The sequence below is a fragment of the Myotis myotis genome, unplaced genomic scaffold, assembly GCF_014108235.1.
Source record: "Myotis myotis isolate mMyoMyo1 unplaced genomic scaffold, mMyoMyo1.p scaffold_m19_p_1, whole genome shotgun sequence".
Taxonomy (NCBI): domain Eukaryota; kingdom Metazoa; phylum Chordata; class Mammalia; order Chiroptera; family Vespertilionidae; genus Myotis; species Myotis myotis.
Window position 1 is genome coordinate 74,485,840 of NW_023416313.1, and position 8,269 is coordinate 74,494,108.

An 8,269-nucleotide genomic window follows, 5' to 3' on the forward strand; every position below is an offset into this window, starting at 1 on the left:
TTTCTCCTTCATGACATAGAGCCAGGTCTAAGTGAATAGAGTTAAAGTATTTGAAATGTGTTTTAATTTTTCACTTATTTTAAAGTTGAAGTTGTAGTATTTAAACTTTGTTTGCAAGAAGAAAGATACATAATGTTGTAAATGCTTACATATGCATTTTTACAGAAAATATATATTGATTTATCGATTAAAAACCTTGAATAATTTATTAGTGTCCCATTTCATATTTTATATTCTGGAGTCTTAACTTTCCACTTCAATTATTTAGGAGAAATTTAGCCAAAGGCTTTTATATAAGAACTAGAGGCCTGGTGCATGAATTCGTGCATGGGTGGGGTCCCTCAGTCTAGCCAGTGAATGGGGCCAATTGGGGCCATCTCCCCAGTCCCAATCGGGGTGGCCAGCCAGTGGAAGGGACTGCAGGTGTTTTTCAGAGCACACTGACCACCAGGAGGCAGCTCCTGCATTGAGCATCTACCCCAGCCATGGGCAAACTATGGCCCGCGGGCCAGATCCGGCCCATTTGAAATGAATAAGACTAAAAAAAAAAAAGACCGTACCCTTTTATGTAATGATGTTTACTTTGAATTTATATTAGTTCACACAAACACTCCATCCATGCTTTTGTTCCAGCCCTCCGGTCCAGTTTAAGAACCCATTGTGGCCCTCGAGTCAAAAAGTTTGCCCACCCTGGTGGTCAGTGCATGTCATAGTGACTAGATGACCAGTTGTTTGGTCATTTGGTCACTTAGGCTTTTATAGTGACCCGGTGCATGAAATTCGTGCACATTAAAAGGGAATTAATTACAGGAAATATTTTGATATTGCTATTTGCCCTTTCTCTATAATAGAAGTGTCAGAGATGAAAGAAAATTAGTAAAATGTATATGAAAATCTTCCTCCTGTCAGAGTCTGGGGTGCACCACGGGAATCAGAGTCAAATTCCCACCCACTCATGTACTCCTCGAAATCACACAAGACCCAGACCCGGCTGGCCCCACCCCCATTGGACTAGATCCAGACCCAGCCTACCCCACACCCGTCAAGCCCCGCCAAGTGGGGAGAGTGGCCTCAGGTCGCCTGGCCCGGCTCTCGGGAGGGGGGCAAGACCTGAGATTCCCCATCAAGCCCCACCAGAGGCAGGGCACAGCCTCAGGTCCCTGCTGATTGCTCATTAAGGCTCGTTATGGGAACTCGGCCTCCTCTGTGGGCGCAGCCATCTTGTGTTATGGAATCCCTGCCTCCTTTGTGGGTGCAGCCATCTTGACCATTATGGCATGATGGTTAATTTGCATATACCCTCTTTATTAGATATGATTTTAAGGAATAGGAAGTGAAAAGTTATTATACATTAATATCTATTTACCTTACATCTGAAAAGTAACTTTAAAATTTCTTAGATAAAAAGAGTATATCCAGATTTCAATGGAAATACATATTAGTGTTTTAGAAATATTATAGACAAAAATGTCTTCCTAATTTTATGAAAACTTGGTAAGATTCTAAAAGACAAAGAGAGTGAGGGTAATTTGGCTTTTTGTGTATACACATGACTACATACATGTAATCGGGGAACATATCTTGGAGCAGGGCTCTATAGTGTTACAGCTTGATGTTGGAAATTCAGAGATGATGCTGTAGGAAACATACCTAAATTTTGCATGGGATAGCATTTTCCTGTGACCTATGTGTATGCCAATTAATGCACGACAATGAATGTCAGTTGCACAACATAAGTTATTTAAGGAGTAGAATATTAAAAACGTATGACTAAATAGGGAGTTTAGGCTTCTTCACACATACCTCCACCTCCCCCGAAAGAAGAATGGATAGAAAGAAGCCTTTATGGTTTTAAAGGCCTTAAAAAATGCAGTGCTCACTTCAGAAGCACATGTACTAAAACTGGATATTGGGGCAATTAGTATGGCCCCTGGACAAGCATGACATGCACATTCATTAAGTATCTCATATTTTTAAACATGATGCAACTTTTTAAAAGGTCAGATTCTGTCACTAGCTACAGAAGTTTTCATATAGAAAAAAAACAAAACACTTCAAAACCAGTCACATGGTGAATAAATATTTTTTTCACCAAATCTTTACATGTTGAATATATGCAATTTAGTGCAAAATAGTCATAAGATCATGAACTTCAACTTATGATTTCCAGAAATAAATGACAGATAGGTAGATGGATAGATAGATAGATAGATAGGTAGATAAATAGTCTTAGGTGTGAACAAGAACTAAGAGGGAAAGTTTTTATTAAATAAAAGATGAACCATTTTTTTGAAAAAAGAAATTTATCCATATAATAAAATTCTTACACTCTTGACTCTCCACATGAATTCATTATCTTTGTCATAAGAACTTGATAAAGGTATTGAAGTCATTGTTCATTTAGATTTTATAATTCAATGAAATAGATCCAAAGACCTAAACTTTAAGTAATGAATATTTTATTTTTTTCTACTCTGTACTGTATAGGAGTAAGATAAAGAACACTAACATTCAGTGAAAGCAATCTGGTACATGATGTTAGACACTTAGATACATTATTTATTCGGTTTTAGAGGGGTTCCTAAGCTATTGAAATCAAAATTCCTTTTGCTATATCTCCTCATTGTTGATGTTATGGCAAATGTTTGAATTAGAAATCAAATTGAGAAAACTGGATATTTTGTAAAACAAAGTATATGTTAGTTTTACTGGGGAAAAAATGAGTGCAGATTGTGTTTTGCCCAATCTTCTTCTCCTGGGTTTAGTTTGTATTGCAATGGCACTGGTTGTCAGCAAGGTAAGGTAATCATAGTAGATCATGTTTTAGAAAAGTTCTTTAAGAATAGAGAAGGAAGTTGGAGGGTGTATTTTTAAAAAATATTACAAGGTATATTTTTTATGTGTCTATGTATTTAAATATTTAATATATAAAAGTAAGAATTCAAATTCTGATACAAGTGACTGATAAAAGCCAAGCAAAATCTTAAAGTAATTAATATTATATTAAAAAATTGTTTGACAAGTAGCTATTCATGAAGTGATTTTATATCTTTCAGCCTATTTTCTTTTTTCCCCAGCCTTCATGGTTCCCTAGGCATTGCCAAAGGAAAATTCTCAGTCCAATTAAAAGTAGATTCCCTAATTTGCCTCTGTTCTTACTTTGCCTTCTTAATACTTATTTCCCTTGGTTAATATTTGTACTCAGCTGTTTCCTCCTTTTCTGTGTTGAACCGGCCTTCCTTACAGTCCACTTTTTCTATAAGTCTCAAAATTACATAATTAAAAATGTTTAAACTATCATCATTAAAAGATTCACAGAAACTTGTCATTATTTATTTGATTTTATTTTTAAAGTTTCTATTGTTTTTATTTATTTTTAATTGAATTTATTGAGGTAACATTGGCTAATAAGATTATATAGGCTATGGTTTTCACGTTCTCCTGACACCATCATGATTTTAAGAATAGTCAACATTTCAGACATGAACACCGATAGAAAAGAGCTGCCAAATGGAAAGCCCAGGTTCTTGACTGCATTTTCTCCTATCACCTGTAAGTAATACTCACTGATAAAATACTAAAATGCCAGGAAGCACGTCGGGCAGCTGAGACAATGGAATGAACTACTAGAAGATTGGCAACAGAAGGATAGCAGCAAATTCAGGTGTTATATGACTGGGAGAAAGTACCACAAAGCATGCCTAAAGTTTTCCCAGTCTGGGTTCTTATGCATAAATCAACTAAGTGAAACTAAAACACCAGTAAAATGATAACAAAATCAAGAATTCCAAATACTTATTAACTTGCAGAGGAATGTGCTCTTTTTGAAGCAGAAATGACTCTGTTTAATGACTTAGATGGATAATTTCATATTCTACATTTCAAACATACAAACAAGATTATTTTTCAATAAAATAGTGCTGGTAATAAGAAATAGGAAGAAACACAGAAAAGTTTATAGAGTGAGAATGAAATCTGGTTTAATACAAAGCTTAGTGTATTAAAAGTTCAAAATAGGTTGAATCAGTTCTCCTTGGGTGGCATTTTCCTCCAATTAATAATTGTACCTTATTTACTTAAAGACATAATATTTAAGCCTTATATATGATCACAATATAAATTTACATCTGTAAGGATTAAATATATTGCTAAATATAGCTAAGTATTTAGCTATTATACAGAATAACAAGCTCAAGATAGTAGCACTGTTTTTTTTTTTTAATTGACATTTCTTAGGTCAGCCACCAATTCTTTTAGATTATCTTAATTTTAAGTGAATGTATTCCCATTTCCCCTACCAACCTTCTTGTCTAATATATTAATTTTACTGTTAAACAGGTGAGTCCAGACTAATATTTTTCTTAATTAAGCATAAATGTTAATAATGTCATTATGCCTTAGGTCATCAAGAATACTTGATTTTAGCCATCTATGTATAAAAAAAAATACAAGAAAGCCATGTTGGATATTTCAGAAACTGAATATGTTGGCGTTAGTATGGGGGATCCACTTCTCTAGTTTTGGCCATAATTTCTTTTCTTTTGAGATAGCACTTTATTTTTGGATATTGAAATGCACTTTCAAAAATCTGCCTCATTTTACAGCAGGTCTTCAAATCAGTTTTGTTCATTATTTTTTCATTGTAACATTCATGAGCTGTGGGAATTTACTCTTGTTTCTATCAATTGTCTATGGTAAAATTGGTTTCATTCGACATCCTTTCTCTTAAAGTCACAGAATCTATCAATGATTAAGTGAGGACTTGCAGTTATTTACATATGTTCATATCTCACATTTCTGTACTGTATCACCAACCCTAATGAGAAATCTGTTAGGGTAAGATATCTGTTTGGTTTCAGTATTATATCTATTAGTTTCCAATATGGTATTTTATATTCATACTAGAGGCCCAGTGCACAGATTTGTGCACTGGTGGGAGGCATGGCCTGCAGGGATCAGCGTGCTGTGGAAGCGTCACACATCCTGGCCAGCCGAGCAGCATTCCCACTGTGGGAGCGCACTGACCACCAGGGAGCAGCTCCTGCATTGCACATCTGCCCCCTCGCAGTCAGTGTGCATCATAGTGACTGGTTGACCAGTCGTTTTGGTCATTCTGGTCATTCTGCCATTCAGTCACTGGGCTTTTATATATATAGATATTTAGCATACAACAGTATTTATTAAGGACTTACTATAAGTCAGGCATTATGCTAAGCCAAGAGGATAATGTGTTCACTGATAAGACAATGACATGCTATAAATATTTTACCCAATAGCTCTGTATCATCTCTGCATAAAAATACAGTCATTTCAGTGTACAAATAGTGTTATAGAAAAATATGACACAAACATTAAGTAATATGCAACTTCCATTTACTATAAGCTTTATGTATTTCAGCACCATATTAAGAGATTTAATGAATAATCTGTTTTGGTATTTACAACAAATCTCTTAGGTACTTGCTAGCCATCTTTTCACTAGTGAATAATCTGAAGCAGAAATAAGATACATAATAACATAACTTGTAGGAGTTGAAGCAGGATTTGAACTCAGTTCTAATTACAAAATCTAAGTGCTTAATCATTGTCTGCTGCTTTTTAGAATATAGAATATACAAGTTAAGCAGATGTTTTTTCTATGTTGTTCTTGTTCAGGAACATAAATATTGTTATTAATATTTTCAGCTTGCCCCAAAATATATTTATTTGATAAATTTTAAGCCTTATTTTACTTCAAACTCATGTTAATTTCAAGTGTAAGATAAGGATTCAACTTATTAATTATTTACAAAAAGCCAATTATCCCAAAATTAGTCAATGAATATTACATTTGCTCATATAAAATTCATAATATATTTATGATTCTATAGTAAGGTTTATATTTACTAGGAATAATAATTATATTGTTACTTATATTATTTATGGTATTACTTATGTTATTACATATGTTATTAGTATATATATAGATCTAACTTGTTATTCCTTTCAATGTGAGCATCTTTTGGTTAAGCAAATACATTTTCAATATATAACACAGCAATTTCAAGTTCAGATATCTCTTTTTTAATTAAATATATTCATCTTTACCTTGCTGATATGCATTTTAACTAAAAATTTCAAGGAATGTATCCATGAAAAGTTTATGTTTTGCCTGACTGTTGTGGCCCAGTGGTTGTGTCCCATGAACCAGAAGGTCTTGGTTTGATTCCCAGGCACAGCAAGCGCTTGGGTTGCTGGGCTTAATCCCCAGTAGGGGGTGTGCAGGAAGCAGCTAATCAATGATTCTTTCTCATCATTGATGTTCCTATCTCCTCTCCCTTTCCCTTCCTCTCTCTCTCAAATCAATAAAAACATATTTTTTTAAAAAAAATTATCTTAAAAAAATGTTTATGTTCTGAATCCTGCTTCAATTCATTCTGTTTTCTTAGCACATTATCTACTATGGTAGAAATATTTTTGGACCACAATATTTTTCTCTCAAAACTTAGCTCTTACTGTTTTATTCTATTCCAGCACTCTGAGTTAAATAAGGAGGTGAAACTGATGTGTCTTTTTCTCTTCCTTTTTGCCCAAATACTTGTGATTTTTTTTCTTTAACCTTGAAATTCAATACTTTGCCAAGTTTATTTTGCATGTGTTTCAGGGTTTAGTGAACTCTTTCACTTTGTATTCAGGTAATGTCTCTTGCTGTTTGGTTTATTTTTGCTAAACTCATGGAAAGTGTTTTCTTTTAATGAATATGGTTTTGTTTAATATTTTTAAATTTATTCTCAATGGATGCCAATTATTTATATATTTTATTTTTGTTTACTCTCTTCTGTAGCATCTATTACTATTATTTTTCTTTATTCTTAGGAAGCTGTCATATTTATTTGTGATTTCATTTTCTACAATGTCAATTATACTTTTTACTACAGCTGAAGCCAACTTTAAATTTTTAATGTGATATATTTTGCTCTTCCATATTCTTTTTATATCTTTTCCAGCAACACTTTAATTAAGCATTTTCCCTATTCTCTTATTGTCCCTATTTTATAACATTTATAATAAATACTTTTTTAAAGTGAAAAACTGCATCCACTAGCTCAAGGTCAGTATTACTTATTATCTTTTTAAAATCCTAACCTGAGGATATATGTATTGATTTTAGAGAGGGGAGAGGAAGAGAGAGAGAGAGAGAGAGAGAGAGAGAGAGAGAGAGAGAGAGAGAGAGAGAGAGAGAATGAGAGAGAGAGGAAGAAAAATATCCATCAGTTGCCTCCTGTATGTGTCTTGACCGGGGATTGAACCCGCCACCTTTTGGTGTATGGGGAGACTCTCAAATCAACTGAGTCACCCCACCAGGGCCAATCTTATTTATTGTCCTTGAATGAGGTAGACTCTAACACTGCTGATATTTGCAAAAGGCATCACTCCCTAATATATCATTTCTATCTTAATGTTTCCAGAATCTCATTTTATCTGCTCTCTCTGATGATGTGTATCTTCCCTAGCCAAATTCCAGGATTAAATTAACACTTAAATAAGTTAGTTCCACAAACTTAAGTAGAGTATTATCCTGTGTTTCTTGTCCTTCAATCCAAATATCATGAGATGAATTACTTCGTAGATAATTAAAACATGCTGTAAATTCTCAGACTGAATTATTTTCAGCATTTTACAGTAGTCTCCTGTTTCCTCCTTCATGTCTAAGGATGCAGTGCTCCTTTAACCCCCCAATTTCCAGTCCTGTTCAAGGGGCAGTGGTGGACTGCCAAAAAGTGAAGCTAAATAATAGTCAAGGAAGGGGTAGTCCTGACCAAAACTTTGTCTAAGTATTAAGAGTAACCTCCAACTTTCTCATTGGTGTCTTGGGTTAGTTTTTATTGGATCTTATTTTGATGGATAAAAATCTTTCTCTCTATAATATAGGATTATTATTTCAGATATTCACACATAGAATAACCTCACTCACTTATTAGCTGAACTATATAATTTTTCAGCCCTTAGATTAAAAATATTTTATCAATGTTCTTGGTTTCATGTACTTTTATAATGTATTTCTCTGTATTATCATGAGCCTACCAAAGATCTGGCACAAGTAGGTAGCTATCATCAGAAAGTTACACCATTACTTTATAACATGAATTTCAAAATCTTTAATAGTTGGCCATGCTCTTTACTGCCTATTGATACATTTGCCTAAATAATTAAGATTTAGCATGATATTAAAAACTCAAATAATGAAAAAATTCATGCACTCCCCTTTCAGAAGATTTCACATGAATTG

The 8,269-nt window shown here is 33.8% G+C and overlaps 1 non-coding gene across 1 annotated transcript; it reads left to right on the top strand.

The window, feature by feature from the left end:
- Positions 1-1,872: 1,872 nt before the first annotated feature.
- LOC118661574 lies at positions 1,873-1,975 on the top strand. The gene has a single exon (XR_004969371.1). It is a non-coding gene; the product is annotated as a U6 spliceosomal RNA (small nuclear RNA).
- The last annotated feature ends 6,294 nt before the right edge of the window (positions 1,976-8,269 follow it).